Consider the following 18,505-nt stretch of genomic DNA (forward strand, 5'->3'; position numbering starts at 1 on the left):
GCTCCCGAGGCCTCCGAGGGCGCCTCTGCGCGCAGCGCCTGGCCTCTCCCTTCCCATCGCAGCCCGGGGTCCACAGCTGGGGGGCAGCCGGTCTGTTTGGTTCCCCCATTTCTTGGAAGGGCAGGAGGCTCCAGCCCCTGCGGCTTTCTGCTCCCGCCCGGCTGGCGGAGATGAGAGCCGGCTGCAAAGCTAAGAGCCAGGCAGCAGCACACAGAACAAACAGAATTTTTTTTTGCAACTAGAGGGGGAAGCACAGAGCTAAAAATAAAACGAAAAGATCAGTATCTGTCAGTCTGACAGCTGATTGGCTGCTCGGAGATGCATATAATTACCAGCAACTGGCGCTGGGTAGGCAAAGCCGGGAGAAACTGCTCAGATGAGGTTAGGATTTAACCTTTATATTCTGGAGCCACCGGAAGCCGAGGGGAGGACGACGGGCGTCGGTGCTAATGAGGCTGGGGGTGGGGGTGGGGGTGGGGGTGGGTGGACTGGGGGCGCGCCAAGTCCGGGGAGGTCCCGGGAGCCCTCCGCCGGGGCTGCCTCCTCCATCAGACTGGAAGTGCATCTGATTGGGCGGCCTGGAGGCCGCGGTCCTTCTCCCCGCCCATCTGGGGGTGGTGTCTTTCGGGAAGCCGGGGTCTCACTCGGGACTGAGCGAGGGGGCTGCCAAGAGTCCCGGGCCCTTCCCAGACTGGCCCCCTGCAGAGGCCCACCCCATCCCCACCCACATTCCTCGGCCTTTCCTGGCTTGATGCTGGCTTCTGCAACCCATCGGGGCTCCCTCCGTCCTCACTCCGGGGGTCACCTGCTCCTGGCTGTTTCCTGCCCCACCTGGGGAGGGCATCTGGGCACCTTGGGCTTGTCCTAGATCCCAGGAGATAGACGAACTCCGCGGGACTGGTGTCCTTCGGCCTCGGTTTCTCCATCAGTAGAATGGGGGTGACGATAGCAGGCCCAATGACGGCAAAGCAGATTCAGGGGTGCGTGGGGCCCAGGCTAGCATCTTGATTCTCACCTGCGTGGGGAGTCAGGAGGCTCAGGCTCTAGTCCCAGCCGGGGTTGGTTCCCTGTCTCTCTTAGAACTGGTCTCCCCATCTGTGATTGAGAGTTACAGAGCTCTGGTCCTCTGACCTCCGAAGGGGGCATGTCCCCTGCAGGTGGGATGGTGGAGGTGATGGTAGGAGAGATCTTCTTTCTGTTGCTGGAACCTACCACTTTCTCCCTCCCAGGCCTCTGCCTGCAACTCCCTTCCTTCTTCCCCGGCCCTTCCCTTTTGTGCCTTTCCTCTGGGAAGCTCTCCCTGACATCCCAGCGGGTCCTCTTGTGCCACGCCTGGGGCTCTCACCTTCTGCTCAGGCCCTGATGGCGGGTAAACCCTGTGAGGGCCTGGCCCAAGGCCCCTCAGAAATGGAAACATGCAGGTCCCTGATGTGGGTCCACCTTGGGCCACGCTGCCAGGCTTAGGGCAGTCAGTGGCCTCGGTCAGAGGTGTGGAGCCATCTCCCCTACATATCAGCAGACCCCAGGGGAACACCTGGCCCTGCCCTGTGCACACTGACATTTTGTGGTGACACCTGGGGGACACTGCCTCTGTACAGGAAAGAGTGGAGGGAGAATCCTGTCTTCATAGCATGGCCCTGCCCCTTGCTACCCCCTCCTTAAAAAGTTCCAGAGTTTGCTGTCCAGCACTGGTCCTTTTCCTGTGCTCCGTGGGGCAGGACGTGGAGCTGCCTGGGTGCTAGGATTTGGCAAGCCCAGACTAACTAACAGAAAACCTGTCCAGAGCTCCTAACTGGGGTGGGATGCAAAGGGCGGGTAGAAGGCAGAAGAAGGAAATCCTCCCGGTTTGCACTCATACTTCCCAGCCTGGCTGTGTCTGCCCATGTGAAATGCTCCAAGCCATTATCTCACGGAGCCCCCACGACGACTCCTTGCAGGCAGGACTACTGTTTACATTTTGCAGATGAGAAAACTGAGGTTATTGAAGCAGTTGAGGCATGCGGCCAGTGAGGGCAGAGCCGGCATCCCGGCCAGGCCCAGCAGCCCCTGCCTCTCTAAGAATGAGAGGGAAAGAGGGGCGGCCAAATGGGATGATGTTGCTAGAGCAACTGCTGTCAGAGCTCCCAGGCAGACACATTGGCAGAGAGTCTTGATGCTCTTGTGGGTGGTGTGCCTAGGAATTCCCCTTTGGTGTCTCTGTGAGAGATCGGGAGGATTTAAACTGCTTTCCAGGGCTTTGGGGATGTCAGAGGGGTGTTTCTTTTGAACGGCCCCATGGTGATGATCCTGGTCCCCTGGGCTGCCCAGTTTTATTCAGTTTACAGTGATAATAATAACAACACCCCCAGAGACCAGAGGAGCTTTTGCCGACTGAGCACTCGGCGCATGATCGGCAGACATGGGGTTAAGCCTCACCTCCAAAGCACACTCTGAGCCCTCACCACCAGCCGCAGATAAACATTATTCTCAGCCCTGGGTTATTTCCATACTGATCTCCGAATCTGTTGGTCTCTACATTCACCATTTCTCCCATCAGGAAAGGTGGGGGGGTCCCATGTATTACCGGGACCTCAGCATCCAGCTCCACAAGATGCAGTGGGACAGCAAAGCTTTGCTGGACTCATTTCAGTGAAGAGACCGAAGGTCAGGGAGGTCCCACAGCTTGCCAGGAGGGACCCCTGTTTCTGAGGCTTGAGAGCCCAGATTCTCATCCCACCTCACATAGCTGCTTGAGAGACCCTGTCTGAGACTCCCTTCAGGAAAGCTACAGAGCTCCGGTCCTCCCACCCCCGCCCCCATCCCCACCCCCACCCTCACCCTCACCCTCACCCTCCACCAACTCTTCTCAGGTCTTACTGAAACCCGGGAGTCTTCTAAACTGAACCTGCCCCTTCCCCACCTCTTCCACGCTTACAAGGGAATGAGATGAAAGTTGGCCAGAGTTAGCTCAGTCTCAGGGAATTTGCACTCTTCCAGAGGTGCTGTTTGTGTGTGTGTGACCTGATTCAAATTTCCCTTCTTTGTTGTATTAGTTTCCACTCAGAGAAATCTTTGAAGGGGATGTGACCTTACTATAGGATTACTGGCCAGGTTAATTCATATGTGCCGGTGGTCACTGTTGCTTTTCTCTGTGATGGGGCTCCTGGTTCTGGGGGGTTTAAGCAAGCATCTCAGACAGGCCAGGGTTAGGAACCCAAGATGCTAATATTTAAGAGTTTGACTCTACCTCTGAGTGACCTTGGGAGCCTATCTGACCTCTCTGAGCCTTGGCTTCCTCATCCATAAAATGGGGACGTGCATGTATCTATCTTTTTTTTTTTTTTTTTTGCCTGTATCTATCTTAATACCTGGCTGTAGATGGGGAGAAAGAGGTCAAGCTCTCTTTTTTAAAAGAATACATTTTTAGGGTTCCTGTGTGGCTCAATCGGGTAAGCGTCTGACTCTTAATTTCGGCTCAGGTCATGATCTTGGGGTTGTAGGATTGAGCCCTGTGTCAGGCTCCTTACTGGGCATGGAGCCTGCTTAGGAGTCTCTCTTTCCCTCACCCTCTGTGCCCCCCCCCCAATTTCCACAAATAACATAAGATTTTTATCCCTATACTTTAAGAAATGTGGGTTTAAAGAAATCTGCCTGAACACATCTGAGCACCTGCTGTGTGCCCAGCAACACACGGGACCCTTGGAAGACTGGACGGTGATATCCTACCCCAGGGTATGTCCTACACACTAGGTGTGAGTGAAACTCTTTACCTGCTCGGGCTGCCCTAATGCAATCCCACAAGACTCGAGTGACTGGGATCACCTTTTCCTGAGTGAAGAGAAGTAGGCGCAGAGAGGGGAAGTGACTGGCTTAAGATCCCACTGGGAGAAACTGAGAGGCCAGGCTTCGGAGGTGGACACTTTGTTCTCAGCGAACAGAATGGAGCCCTGCTGCCAAAGGGAGCTCAGCTTGGTGGCCGAGACACACCACTGGGACTTTGAGTGCTGACTATAGGGCACCAGGTGGGCTTTTAGGGCACAAAGATGAACCAGAGGTGGTCCCTGCCCTGGAGGAGCCACATCTCCTATGACAGGCCAATGAAAACACCTGGTGGACCAGCAGCCACCCAAGGCTGTGAAACTGACCCGTCATGTAAGTAAAGAACCACCGAGAGACTCCCTCCCGCAGGACCTTGCTATGAAAAGTGCCCTTATTAGTGCATTGACGTCAGAGTTCTAAGACGTTTGCTGTGGCTGAGATGGATGGTGCATTTTTCATATCTCAAATCGGACTCCTCTTGAGTTGGACTTGAAGCCTAGTGTGCTTGGCCCTTCACTGTGGTGTTCTAGTCCCTGCTCTTGAACTTAGGTCTCCAGGTCCCGTTACTCAGATATGTGAGAATTGTTTTTAAGAAATCACCATGCCCCTCCCCCACTCCAGTCCTGTGCCCAAGGTCCCAGCTGGAAGGACATATTTCAGTGGCCCCGGGTCCTTCTGGTGGGGACCCACCACCAATGAAACATCTTGAGATGGGGGAAGCATGTCTTGCAAACGGGCTGCAAGGTGAGCCTGTCAGTTGATTTCAAGTCCTCTGCATCCATCAGACCTCAGAGGCCTGGTCTGCAACCTCTGAGGGCTCCTGGCCAGTACCTCCAAGGCTGCAAACCTCCTGTGGGTTTGGGGTGGCGGTGGGAGGGGTAGAGGGGTGGAGGCCAGGGTCTGCCTAGAAGGAGCAGGAGAAGCACCAGCCCAGACCCACCTGCGCCCTCAGACATGCCCATGACGGGAAGGAAGGTGCTGCACGGAGAGGCCCAAGCCACATCTTGCAGGTTTCTGCAAGAAATTCAAGTTCCACTGTGGCTGATTTCCACCATGCTCCTCTGAAAACCTGCAAACAAGAGCCCGCACGTCATCCTCGAGGACAGCTTTCGTTGAGAATGTGGCCTGAAGGGCATCCAGCGAGGAGCTGGGCTGTGTGCACGGTCGGCCCCGCCCATCCCTTGCTTCCCAGGGCAGCCTGTGGAGGCCCAGCGCTGCTGCTGCCGCCGGCGGGGCTGTCTCTGCACCCCAGCACCTCAGCACCCGCAAGGCTGGGAGGGGACGGGGAAGCACTTGCTTCATTTTAAAGAAGATCTGGGAAAGCAGGTGCCGCTGCTGAAAAAAAAAAAAAAAATGGAGACAAATGCCCTCCCTTCGGTAACTGAGAGTTCTAGACCATTCCTCTCTACGCTCCCACCAGAAAAGCCCTTCCTGCTGGTACTTGCCCCAAGGCCCATGTTTGTCCAACAAGAAACCTGCATTTGTTAAGTAATATAAGCTTTCACATTTTAGGTTAATCATGGGCAACCAGGATGCCTGTTCAAATCCCATCATCCCCAGAGAGTCTGAATGAGCTCGGTGAGTTGATAGAATCTCACCCGAAGCCGAGCAACATGACAGTGTGTGTAGCTCGAGGTGGCCTGGCCATCAGTAAAGATACAATAACCACGGGAAATTGCAGGAGGCTGTAAACAGCATGGAGTCCCCTTAGACGGCTTTTGAGGCACCCCCCCACTGTCCCAGGGAACCCAGCTTGGGAACCGTGGGGTGAGCCAGCTGGGATGGAGGTGTAAGTCTTCCACAACTCCACAGCCACTCCCACTTCCCCCATCCAGGGAGTCCTCACACGTGAGCAAGGGGTTCTGGAGAGCTCAGTGGCTGATGAGACATAGGCTTCTGCCTTTCTTTGGCTGTGTGACCTTGGGTAGATGGCCTCCCCTCTCTGAGTTTCTGGCTCTCACCATGTCCCTGCTGGGTTGTGAGCACTCTGTAAGGCCCGGGTGTCTTTACTGCTGGCATTACCTCTTGTTTGGGTCTCTTGACTTCCCACCCCTCTTGTCCTGACCATGTCACTGGATGTCTGTGATGAAAGGGGGTGCAGAGGTATAGAAGGCACCTGGCGCCCCTATGAGAAGCCATCTGTGATGGGGTAGAGAGCCCGGAAGGGGAGTGAGGAGGCCAGGCATGGCAGCCCGGAGGTGAGCAGGCTGGGGGCACCTGGGGATGATAGTTTGGGGGGCATCTGAGCACTCCCCAACTTCAGTGTGGCCCAGATCACCTGGGGATCTTGTCCAAATGTGTATTTGGGTGCAGCAGGCCTGAGCAGGGGCTCTGGGGTGAGGCAACTGCTGGGATCACACTCCGGCCCCAGGAGGAAGGCAGGCCACTGGAAGGCTCCAGAAAGGCCTGAGAGCCCCTGAATGTCCATGCCGGGGAAAAATGAAGTGACATGAGGGTAAAATTATGTTTTCAACAAAAGAAAAGCCCTCTGCCTCCTAGCATGTAGAAAGCTCTCTGTTCCCACCCCCACGCAGCCCCAGGGGCCTGAAAGAATGCGGGTTTTCTCAGCACAGCTTCTCTCGCTGAAGGGGGTGGATTCGCTCTTAGAAAAGTTGCCTGTAAAATGAATTTTTCTATATCAAATGCTATTTTCCAGTGGTTCGTGTTTTAAGACCATGGTAGCACGCCCACTGAGAAATATTCAACTCAGAGGCATTGGCACTGAGGATTCGGCCCTCGCCAACGAGAGGGGTGGGGAGTTCACGGGCGCAGCATGGCCCACGTGCTGGGGCTACAGAGCTCAGGAAAGCTGGAGCTGCAGAGGTAGAAACCAAAATCTGAGTCCTCAGGGGTCCCTTAATGGTCTGAGGTCCACAGCCAGACACTGGTCTGGGACCCTGACCAATACCGCCGAGTGTGAGACTGGTGGGACTGGCAGGATACAGGGCAAATCAGCCCCTTCCCTGGAAAAGGAGCCCAGACAGGCTGTCTGCCCTGGCAGGCCAGCCACTGTGGCTTTGTATCTAATGCCAGAGGCCGGGACGCCTGGTGGCTCAGTGGCTGAACATCTGCCTCTGGCTCAGGTCATGATCCCAGGGTCCTGGGATAGAGTCCCGCATCGGGCTCCCCACAGGGAGCCTGCTTCTCCTTCTGCCATATATCTCTGTTTCTGTCTCTCTCTCTCTGTGTGTCTCTCATGAATAAAAAAATAAAATCTTAAAACAAAACAAAACAAAACAAAAAAGAATACCGGAGGCCACACTCCTCTGAATATCAGGCTGGAGGTGTTTTTGTTTTTGTACCGGGCACAATAATTCAATGTGCTCAAGGAGCTTGCTGCCATGACAGTTGGGCTGTGTTTCCCAAAGAGTGCTCTGAAGCTCTGGTGTCAGAGCTCCGCAAAGACTCCTGAGAAATGCAGGGTTAGGAGAAAGTTAGGTGTCCTTGCCCAGAGGGGTGTGCTTGGATGGCATGCCAAGGAGCACTGGGAATCTGGCATGAGAGACTCAAGTCACGGTCTGCCCACACAAGACAGACTGTGCTTTTCCATAGCCTCTTCTGGAATCAGTACTCCACAGAGCACAGTTCAGGAACCAAGTTAGTGAAAGACCCTCATAATAAAAAGTCTCTCTGTTCCCGTGTTAGTTACCTATAGCTGTGTAACAAATCACCCCAAACTTAGTGGCTTAAAATCATCGGCATTTATTCTCCAAGTTTCTGTGGGTAAGGAATTGAGAAGTGGGTTAGCTGGATGGTTCCAGCTTGTGGTCTCTTTTGGGATTGCCGCTAAGGTGTTGTGGGGGCTGCGTCATCTGACAGCTTGACTGGGGCTGGACCATGGGCTCCTTAGATGGTGCACTTGCAAGGCTGGCAAGGCAGAGACCTCGGTTCCTCACCACAGGGTCTTCTCTGTAGGATTGCTTGAGTGTCCTTACAACATGGAGGCTGGCTTCCCCCAGGGGAGTGACTCCAGGGAGCAAGACTGAAGCCATGGTGCCTTTTATGACCTAACCTTGGGTCATTCCTACAGCATCCTGTTGGTCACACAGGGAGCCCTATTCACCGTGGGAGGGGCCTACAGAGATGTGAACAGGAGGAAGGAACCATCTGGAGACCATCTCGAAGGCTGACTGGCCAGTCGCCATCACTTCAGCACAAGAAGGCCAGGAAGCGGGTCTCATTCATGCAGTTGGGTCTTAACATCTGGTGCCAGTTAGCAACTCTGACAAGTGAACCTGCTGCCCTGTGATCTAAGGGAGGAGAAAGAACACAGCCAACCACAGCAACCGTATTCATCCTGCCCCGTTTGCCAAGGGCTCTCCCTGCCCCCACCTCCCCACCCCACCCCACCCCCATGTGCCGGGCGCCTCTCGGGCATCAGGGCACTGTGCAATCCTTGTCCCTGACGTTCCACGAGTACCTCCACGTTAGGCCACTCCTTTCTGAAAAGTGCACAAAATGAGATTATTTCGGGATGAGGGCTATGACAACCCAAGCATCTCTGCCTTCTGGAAGTTCAGAGACAAAATCAGTGACCCAGGTGAACCCGTGTGTGGGGAAGATTAGAGAGTAAGCTTTGGAGAAATGCCAAAGATAAACTGATAATAAATAGATGAGTTTAAAATATTGATTTCCGGGATCCCCGGGTGGCTCAGTGGTTGAGCGCCTGCCTTCGGCCCAGGGTGTGATCCTGGAGTTCTGGGATCGAGTCTCATATCGGGCTCCCTGCATGGAGCCTGCTTCTCCATCTGCCTGTGTCTCTGCCTCTCTCTCCCTGTGTGTCTCTCATGGATAAATAAATAAAATTTTAAAAAATAAAAAATAAAATATTGATTTCCTAGGCCTGCCCATCCGCTATGAGCCGTGCAACCCCAGGCAAGTGACCTCATAGTCCTCAGTTTCCCATCTACAAAATGGGGTGATGCTGGCGAGTCCCTCAGGTTGTGTTGATTCAGAGAGACGATCCCTGGCCCAGCAAAAGGGCTCTGGGATGCTTTACTGTGACAAAGCTGGTGGCAGGGTTCAAAGAACTGCCTTTGGCTCAGGTCATGATCCTGGGGTCCTGGGATGGATCTCCAAGTCGGGCTCCCTGCTCAGTGGGGAGCCTGCTTCTCCCTCTCTCTCTGCAGCTCCCCCTGCTTATGCTTTCTCTCTGTCAAATAAATAAATAACATCTTAAAAAAACAAAACAAAAACCCTTATAGAACCATCACTGCCAAAAAAAAAAAAAAAAAAAAAAAGAACCATCACTGCCTGGAAGGAGCCTTGCTCTGTGACCAAGAGTGGACCCGGAGCCACAACACAGACATTAGCTGTTGTTTGGGCCTCCTGCAGGGGTGACCCCAGAGGGCTGGAACTCAGCCGCTCCTTCTGTTTGAGGCAAGTGTAGGCATGGAGTGTGCCCAGCCCCTTCCTGTCCTGTTGGGGCATGATTTTAATAGAGGGAGCATCCTGGGTGTGTTCTCCTTCCAGAAGTCTCAACCTGCTGAGCAGCACTTGGGGAGCTCTGGCTAACTGTGCTATCCCAACAAACAGACCAGTCCTGGACTCTCAGAAAATGGAATGTGGGCACTGGTTCCTGATCTCTCAGCCTAGGCCTGGGCTGATGGAGGGAGTTTGAGTGGTAGCGAGTAATGGCAGGTCTTTGGGACAGGCTGACCTGGGGGCACACTGGCTCCGTTCCTTGAGGCTGTGTGACTCTGGGCAAGAGTTGCCTCTCTGGGCCTCAGTTTCCCCATCCCTAAAATCTGGGGAGGGACTCACCTGCTGATCCTCAGTCCATTCTGAAGAGACTGGGGCTCGTCAGGAAGACACAGCCTGTGTGGGTGTGCATGGGGTAAGTCCAAGGATACCCCCTTCCTCTCCAATCAGAGCAGCTCCATTTTTATCTTCTTGGTATGTCGATGTTGTAATACTTCATTAAAAAAAGAAGAAGAAGAAAAGAAAACATGTCCACAGTGAAATCAATACGGCCTAGAAGTTTCCTACCAGCTTACTTTGTCTTCTGGCTCATTCCCTCGAGCTCTAAGGGAACAGAGGAGTAGACTCCTCCATGAGCCAGGTTTAGTTACTGCCCATTTCCAAATGGTTCTTGGTTTTCTGGGTTGGAGGGTCGCTTCTGTGGATGCCAAGGTCACAGGCAGGCTGGTCTCCTCCCTGGACGCGTGCTGTGGCCATGCGTGCCCCTCCGCCCCTGTGCCGGGGGCATACCCACAACGGCCAGCCCAGCTCTGCCACTCCTGCCTCTAGGTCTGTTCCTTCACCTGTGAAGTGAGGAGGCTGAGGACCTGGATGATCCCTCAGCCTGTTAACTTCAGCTCTCTAGCTGCTGCATTTATTGAGCTCCAGCTGTCTGCAGAGTGGTTGTCAGGAGTGTGGAAGGGCCCATGTACCATCCTGGTAGGAGGAACCAACCCGAGCCTGCTGCCTCTAGCTGGGCTGGGGACAGCAAGCCTCGGAGTGGCCACCCAGGCCCCAAGAGAAGCCAGTGCCAGGCCCGGCTGCCAGGCTGCCATTTGAAATGTCTCCTGTTGGTGGCACTTTGGCGTGGTTCAGGTGTTCTGGCCTTAGAGTGTATTTGGTCTGTACTTGAAAACATGCTAGCTCCCCCTTTCTGTTAAGGTTCCGTTTTTCACAGGAATCACGGTGCCTAGAGTTGGATTTGACTGTCATTCCCCACGTAGAACCCACCTGTGGCTCCTCACCACCCACAGAAGACAGTCTACACCTGGGAGTGGCCCCAAGGCCTTCTGGAGCCTGGCACAGGCCAAAGCCTCCCATCTGAGGGCTCTCCACCCCCTGCCCGCTCTCCTTCAGACATACGGACTGGAACACACTGACCTCTCCCTCCTTCTCTCTAGAGCTTCCTGCTTGCTGCATTCTCTGCCTAGAACCCTCCCTCTCTTCTTCTCATGGTTCATGAAATGTCACTTCCTCCAGGAAGCCCTCCCTGCCTAGTTGAGCCACTTTAGTTCACACGCAGGCTCACCCTGTACTTCTCTTTTGTAGCACTCATCATTGTGATGATCTAAAAAAACTCCTCTTTATCTGACAACCTCTCTCCACCACCACCCCCCACCCCCCACACACTAGACCATGAGGACCTCCATGTCTGATCCCCCAGGTCTGGCACCCAAGGAGAGCTCTGGAAATGGCTGCTGAGTGAATCCAGGGCTGGAGAGAGCCTGTTGATTAAGGTTAGTAACCCGGGGCAAGCCAGGGTGGCCGGCCATTCACCTGACCAGGTCACTCAGAGCCTGGACACCCCAGCAGCCACCCAGATCCACCCACCTGCCCCCCCCCCCAGCCTCTCCCTGGAAGGACAGAAGGGGTTAAGCGTTTCTGGCGGCCTCATGCTGTGTCTGCGGCAGTTCCCTCTTCCGGGGCTGCAGCGACCGAGGTTGGCGAGGAATGTTTGCAATGCAGAGCTGGGAGGGAGGGCGGGCTGGTGGAAGTGGAGGCCTGTGGAGGCCGGCAGGGCCAGGCTCCCCAGTTGAGCAATCGCCTGGGCCCAGCCGGTTCCTGTAACTCCTGCCCCTCCCGCCTTTACCCGCCTGCCCGGCAGTAGGTGGTGGTGGTGGGGGGGGGTTGTACTTGAGAGCAGGCGGAGGGAGGTGGAGGGATGGAGAGATGGAGGCCCAGAGAGCTTTGGAGCCTGGGGGCGGGCGGGGGGGGGGGGGGGCAAGAGGGAGGGGTTTCCCAGGGGAGACAGAGAAGGAATACAGATGGCTCAGCCACCTTGGCCCAGAGAGAGCAGGGCCTTTGCCCAGGGTCACACAGGGAGGCACCCCTGAACTGGACCACACCCTGGATTCAGTCTTTTCTGTTCCCATGGCACCAGGCTACAGCTCCACATGCGTGGAGGTCACCAGGGGCTTAGATGGGAAGCGCTCTCCACTGGAGGCAAACACCCGTGCCCCCCCCTCCCCCAACCCAAGCCCTGGCCTGGCTCTTCACTCCAGTCCTCAGGGCTCAGACAGGAAGGTGGCTTTCCCTAGCCTGGGCACACTCCCCCACCCCCATCAGCTCCCTAGCATTGCCCACTGCTTAGCCTGTCCTGGGGATGCTGGTCACCTCCATTCCTCACCTCCAGGCGTGAGAACCAAGGGAAGGCAAACCTTTCCTTCTTCACTCCCACTTCGTCAAGGAAGGACCGTTAGGGGTACCGCCCAGGCACAAGACAGATTTCTTTCTTCACCAGCACACACCTTTTTGGCAGGCGCAGCATCCCTAGGACCCCAGAATGAGCTCAGTCCACCGACAGCATTTACCAGTGACGTCTGGGGAGGCAGCCTATAGTCAGTCAGACCACCACAGCCCGGCCTTGGCACCTCTTGCTGAGCCTCAGTTTCCTTACCTGTAAAGTGGAATGAAGTTGAGAGGGCAGGTGGCACAGGCAGCAGCAGCCTGTTTGTGCTAAGGTTCTGGGCCATTTGCCTTTCTTGGTCCCACAGATGTTCAATCCATTCGGGGCTTGCACAGGGTATCCCCCAGCACTCAGGCCCTGGGCTTTGCTAAGCTGCCAGAGGATGATGGGCTCAGCAGCCCTCTGAGGGGCTTCCTTGGCTGCATCTGGTAGAAACAGCAGTGGAGGTACTGGGACCCAGGGTGGAGTAGGTGATCCATGTTAGTGAGACATTCGTATGAGACTCAAACACCGTGTTTATAGGTAAGAAGACTGGAGGGAGGAATGACTCACCAGGCCATGCAGACACAGAGAGGGATTTTAACCTGGAAAAACCATACCAGTAACACCAAGAACCCTCCTCCACTCTGCTCTACCATCATTTATGGATTTCCTTACTTCATGCCAGGCAATGGCTGACCTACTTTAATCCAACAACACACCTAAGAGGGAGGTGGATTGAGCCTCATCCCCCCCCCCCCCCCCCCCCCCAGGAAACAGAGAGGTTAGCACACTTGCCCAGGGTCAAACAGCTTGGAAAGAGTGGAGCCTGACTTTGAATTCAGGCCACCTGCCTCCAGAGCCTCTGCTCTTGGCCAGTCTCCTTCACACCTGGCTTGGGATCCTGGCTCTGCAGAGAGGGGCTGGGCCACCTCCGCTGAATCCTTTAAGTCCCAGAGTCACAAAGTGAGGGAAGAATCTTCACCATCCCCTGGGGGTGGGGAGCGCAGCCAGAGAAAGGATCACTGCCACCGGGCGAGGGGAGCTCAGAGGGGCCAAGCCTCTTGCTCTAGGGCACACGGCCAGCCCAGCCAGGCCCCAGGGCCCACACCCAGGGTGGACGGACGGTGGCTCGGCGTCCCTCCCTGCTCCCTGTCCGAGGGCCACCGAGGCCGCGGCCGGCAAGGACCCCCACGGCCGGCTGGGCTGCGGCGGACAGATGGACAGATGACGGCCGCCCCCTCCCAGGGCCTGCAGGCTGCGCCGCTTCACCACCTCCTCCCGAGCAGGTTTCCTTTAAGAAACCAGAAGATTGATTTCCTGGCAGGCTCTGCGCCGAGGAGCCCGTCCAAATGGTTTGCATGTCTGCATTTTTTACTGCTCCGTTTAATATGTATGCAAATGCCGGCCGGCTGCGCCCGCCGCGGCCGCACAGTCACACGCGGCGCCCCATTAAAGCGGCCGTCCGGGCGCGCGCCTCCTCGCAGGCGACGGGCTCGGGCCCTGATAGATGGGGTGCGGGGACGGAGACAAATGATGGGCTTTGTAATTCCTCTCTCTCTTTTTCGGGGGCTGGTGGGGGGGTTGCGGCTCAGACTGGCAACAGCAGAGGAGATTTAAATATATGCAAAATTGTTTGGGGGGCTGGGGGCCGGTGGGTAGAGGCCTGAACGCGGGAGGAAATTCAGCGTTTCCTCCGTGGGAGTCGGGCTGGAGGCTGGAGGGGGAGCCGGAGCCCCCACAGTCACCTTCTGGCAGAGAGAGCGGCTTTGCTTCTGATAAGCACAGTCCTACGGGAAGCGCTGCTTCAGCCGCAGTGAAAAGGAAAAAGCTGGTTATTTTCAGGCTGGTTTCCACCGGAGGCGGGAGAAAGGAGGGGGTGTCACTGGCACGAGGTTTGCCCATCCCACCCTCACTTTCTTTTCTGGGGCTTCCAGGGCTTATCACTTCACAGGTGTGATGTCATTTAAGCCTCACACTGGCCCCATGGGGTAGGTCGCACCCACTGTGCAGATAGGGAAACTGAGTCTCTCCAGAGAGACGCCCCTTGGGAAGGATTGCAGCATGAATGCGGTGAGAAGGGGAGATTGGGACTCCCAGACCCGTGTCCTTGACCCCACAGCCCTCAGCCGTCTCTCGCCCAGCAGAGTTTGGTGGGGCTCCCCCACCCATGGGCGCTGCCCCTCCCCCACTCTGTAGCCCGGGGTGCTCAACCGGGGCTCCAGCCTCCAACCAGCCCCCACCTGCCTGGGAACACAAGATCACCTCTGATTGAGCCTGAGAGCTGAGCCCCAAGTTTTCAAAATATTGTTTAAGCCTAAAATCCGAGGTGTGAGTTTTAAAAGAATCTTTCCTGATTTCTCAGGATTTGGGGCGATGTGGCAGCTGGGGGGGCAACCTAGAGGATCATGGGAACGGTGAGCAGAGGAGGCTGTAGCCTCAGGAGAGGGCTGTTCTGAAGCAGACGGCAGACAGAGTTTTACATTTGTGTGTGTGTGTGTGTGTGTGTGTGAGCACTGGAGCATTGTGTTGGCATGTCATTATGAGTGTGTCAGTGTGTATCTGCAGGGCAGCGTGTGCTAGTGGGAGGGTAGGACTGTATGCGTCCGTGCCCATGTGTGTCAGTGTGCATGTGTGTGTGTGTCCATGTGACAGCAGCTGAGAACTCTTGTCTTCGGGCTGTAAGCAGCTGGGGTGCGAATTTCCCTGAGGGTCTCCATCTCCCTGCGGTTCAGGCCTCCCTTCTCAGGAAATGCAGCTTCTTGCCTCTCCATCCCCACCCCAATTGGCTCCCCTTTCCAGAAGAAGCCTCCGTGGCCCCAGCTGCAGAATGGCAGCCAGGCAGCTGTAAGAAGCCAGAAGGCAGAGGGTCCAGAAAGGCTGGGGCACCCCAGCTTAGCTGAGGACGTTGACCACTGGGGGATGAGTGGAGTCTGCTGCCTGATGGGTAAGCCTGGCAATTCTGGGCAGGAAATGGGGTGCAGGCTCTCCAGAGAAGCCCTCTACGGGTATGTGCATGTGCATACGCATGTGGGAGTGTGCATGTGCGTGTGAATGGGACAGTCCCATTCACACAGGACAATCCACACCCCCAGGCCACACCATGGAGCCCAACCGGGCAGTGACCCCAGATCCCAAGTCGTCCTTCAATTCACCTGTGTCTTGGGACAGTCCACCCTTCTTCCGGGCCTCCTCAGGGTGGAGTGTCACTTCCCCAAGTTGGCTCCAACCTCTATCAGCCCTTAGTGCCCACAGTGGGTGTTACCTATAACTAGTTCGCATCTCAGAGTCAAGAAAGTTTTTTATTGAGGATGTTTTGTTTTATTTTATTTTATTTTATTTTATTTTATTTTATTATTTTATTTTATTTTATTTATTAAAGATTTTATTTATTCATGATAGACGCACAGAGAGAGGCAGAGACTTAGGAGAGGGAGAAGCAGTCTCCCTGTGGGAGACTGATGTGGAACTCAACCTCAGGGCCCCAGAATCACCACCCCCTGAGCCAAAGGCAGACGCTCAACCACGGAGCCACACAAGTGCCCCCATTGAGGACATTTCGGAGGGATATCCACACTCTCCCCATCTGGATACCGCCTCCCCCCGGGGGCCTCCTGGAGCATCCTGTAAAGGATCCCCACCACCCATAGGCCCTAAGCCCAGAGAAGCAGGGGTAGCAAGCTTGGAGAAAGGGGTGGAGCCCTGGACGCCCTTAGAAATAATTCCTGTGTTTGTGTAATCACTTTTCGAGGTCCTTGAGGTCCTTCTCCTGCTAGAGGAGGGCAGGACCGGCTCTGCACTGAGTTCCTCCCACAAAGCGCCCAGCACAGGATAGTAGCTGCACCACAGCTATTGAAATAGATGAGCGTGAGGATGGACCAGTTGGTAAACACATGGATTTTGGCAACATGAAGCCTCCTGCCCCGTGGCCCCCTTGGGGTCCACATCCTTACTCCCCAGCTGGTTGGGGGGCTACCATGTGGGCATCAGCTGAGTCAGGCCCTAACCCCAGGCAAGGGGCCACCATGGCTCTTGCTGATCTTGCTGATGGGGCCAAAAATGCATCTGCATCTCCCTCTGCAAACCCCCCATTACTCATAGTTGGCGTTTATCCCCAAGCAAGGGGTGACCCGCGTGGAGCAACCTGGAGCCTCCTGTGCGTTCTGAGCAAGGGGGACAGGAGGCTGGATGGTGAGGAGGCACAGCAGGAATTGTGAACAGCTGCTCTGAGTTCAGTGACCATATTTTTCTGAGCAGAGAAATTAGGACACAGGATCTAGCTGAGGGTTTTCTCAGATTTGTCTCATCAAAGGTATGAAAGTTAAAGCTCATTTAGCTATGTGGGTAATGGATTGTCTTTGTTGAAACAAATCCGAGTTTCCAAAATCAGGGAGATTCTGGAAGTTGATAATTCAATTTGATGGATATTTTGGGGGTACCTGGATCAACCTGTCCTCAGCGCTTGCACTATAGCGAGGAGCAAAACAGGCATGATCCTGGCCTTGTGGAGCTCATGTGGGGTGGCTGACATTCCTCAAGTAATCGCACAATTCAGTACTGTGAGTGCATATGGGAAGTGCTATGGGGGGAGGGGCAAGGTTCCCAAGTGGATGGGTGTGGGAGTGTCCAGGAAGACTTCTCTGAAGAAGTAATATCTGAGGTGAGACAGGGCCTTTTAGCATTAATTGTTGGAGGGATGGGAGTAGAGTGGGGTGGGGAAAGCATATTTCAGGCAGGAAGAAGAGCATATGCAAAGGGCCTGTGGTAGAAAGGAGTGCTGGGTGTCTGAGCGAAAGGAGGGTGGTCCTGGTGACTTGAATGTGTTGAGTGACAGGAAGAGGATGTTGGAGATGTTGGCAGGGGCCAGTCAGGCAGCATCCACCAGTCTATGAGCGTGGTAGACTTTCTTCTGCCAGCAGTAGGGAGCCATGGACTGTCTGACACAGACGTGAGCTGACTAGTCGTGTGGATATTGTGATAATGAGGCTGATGCTGGTAATTCTAGAAAGTCTTGAGGGAGTGCTTGAATGTGCCAAGCACCATCTCAGCCATTCTCCAGGCGAAAAAATGAGGGCAGGAGGGGAAGAGGGAAGTGATTTATCCAAGGTCACACAGCCGGGGAATGGTAGAGATGGAACTCAGCCTGAGTCCATCTGGCTCCAGAGGCCCTACTCTTTCCCCACACCTATAGGTGCCCCCATCTGGAAATGAGAGACCCAGAGACCTGCCGATGACACCCGCCCCGCCCCCTCCCTGCCCCATGCCTCGCCGTGTGGTGTTGACTCTGCTCTGCTCCGTGTCCCAGGCCAGGGCAGAGACTCTAGGTAACAGAGTCAGCCAGCACTGGAAAGGCCCAGCTCAGTTCCTGTCAGGCCTAGTGGGGCAGGGGCAGGGTGGAGGTTGGACAAGGAGGGGGGGTAGAGATTGCAACATTAGAGACAGTGGTTCTGGAGAAGTCAGGACCCAAGGAGGGCAGGGCCTCCACTCTAGGCCGTTCACGGGGGTGCAGGTCACGCAGAGCCTCGCTCACCTGGTGGGGAGCTAAGGACTTGGAGATGTGGGTGAAGCATCCCCAGGAAGGGGGCAGCACCCCAGACCCTGGCTCCCTCCCATGGAAGCAGGACCTGATGATTACACCATTATAGACTCACCAGCGGCATTTTAAAAACTCTTTTTTTTTTTTTTTTTTTTGCATTTTAAAGATTCTTATTCCCCGAGTGATCATCAGAGAAATGAAAATGAAAAGCACATGAGTTAATACTTCACAGAAGATCACCAGTGTTGGTGAGGATGTGGAGAAATTGAACCTCGTGCCCCAATGGTGGGAATGGGAAATGGGGCGGCCACGGTGGAAAACAGTATGGCGTTTCTTCAAAAAAATTAAAAATAGAATTACCATATGATCCAGCAATTCCACTTCTGGGCATATACCCAAAAGAACTGAAAGCAGGGGGCTCAAGCAGATATATGTACACCCGTGTTCGCCGCGGCATTATTCACCATAGCCAAAAGGTAGGAACGACGGAAGTGTCTGTCCACAGGCCTGTGGATCAACAGAATGTGGTCTGGACCTGCGATGGAATACCATTCAGCCTTAAAAAGGAAGGCAGTTCTGGCACGTGCTTCAGTGTGGATGGACCTTGGGGACGTTGCGCTAAGTGAAATAAGCCAGACACAGGACAAATACAGCATGATTCCACCTGTATTAGGTCCCTAGAAGGGGCAAGGTCACAGGGTCAGAAATAGAATGGTGGGGGCCAGGGCTGGGGGGGGATGGGGAGCAAGTGTTTCATAGGGAAGATTTGAGCAAGATAACGAGAGTTCTGGAGATTGATGGGGTGACGGCTGCACAAGCTTGGGAGCGTACTTACTGCTACTGAACTGCACGCTTAAAAGATGGGGGCACCTGGGTGGCTCAGTGGTTGAGCATCTGTCTTTGGCTCAGGTCGTGATCCCGGGGACCGGGGATCGAGTCCCACATCGGGCTCCCCACATGGAGCCTGCTTCTCCCTCTGCCTATGTCTCTGTCTCTGTGTGTGTGTGTGTGTATCTAATGAATAAATAAATAAAATATTTTTTTAA

At 54.9% G+C, this 18,505-nt stretch overlaps 2 long non-coding RNA genes across 6 annotated transcripts; one reads left to right on the plus strand and one right to left on the minus strand.

Moving 5' to 3' along the window:
- Nucleotides 1-7,476: 7,476 nt before the first annotated feature.
- On the minus strand, nt 7,477-13,309 carry LOC140605849 (uncharacterized). 5 transcript variants are annotated; one of them, XR_012008369.1, is made up of 5 exons: nt 12,815-13,309; nt 12,155-12,369; nt 11,885-12,027; nt 9,562-9,712; nt 7,477-8,048 (listed from the first exon to the last, which is right to left on the minus strand). It is a non-coding gene; the product is annotated as an uncharacterized lncRNA (long non-coding RNA). The 5 variants fall into 5 exon arrangements; XR_012008368.1 differs by lacking the exon at nt 12,155-12,369 and having other exon boundaries at nt 11,885-12,154; nt 12,815-13,307; XR_012008366.1 differs by lacking the exon at nt 12,815-13,309 and having other exon boundaries at nt 12,155-12,610.
- Nucleotides 10,407-18,505, plus strand: LOC140605850 (uncharacterized). Its single transcript, XR_012008371.1, has 2 exons — nt 10,407-10,994; nt 17,626-18,505. It is a non-coding gene; the product is annotated as an uncharacterized lncRNA (long non-coding RNA).

The sequence above is a fragment of the Canis lupus genome, chromosome 16 (genome assembly GCF_048164855.1).
Source record: "Canis lupus baileyi chromosome 16, mCanLup2.hap1, whole genome shotgun sequence".
In the NCBI taxonomy this organism is placed as follows: Eukaryota; Metazoa; Chordata; class Mammalia; order Carnivora; family Canidae; genus Canis; species Canis lupus.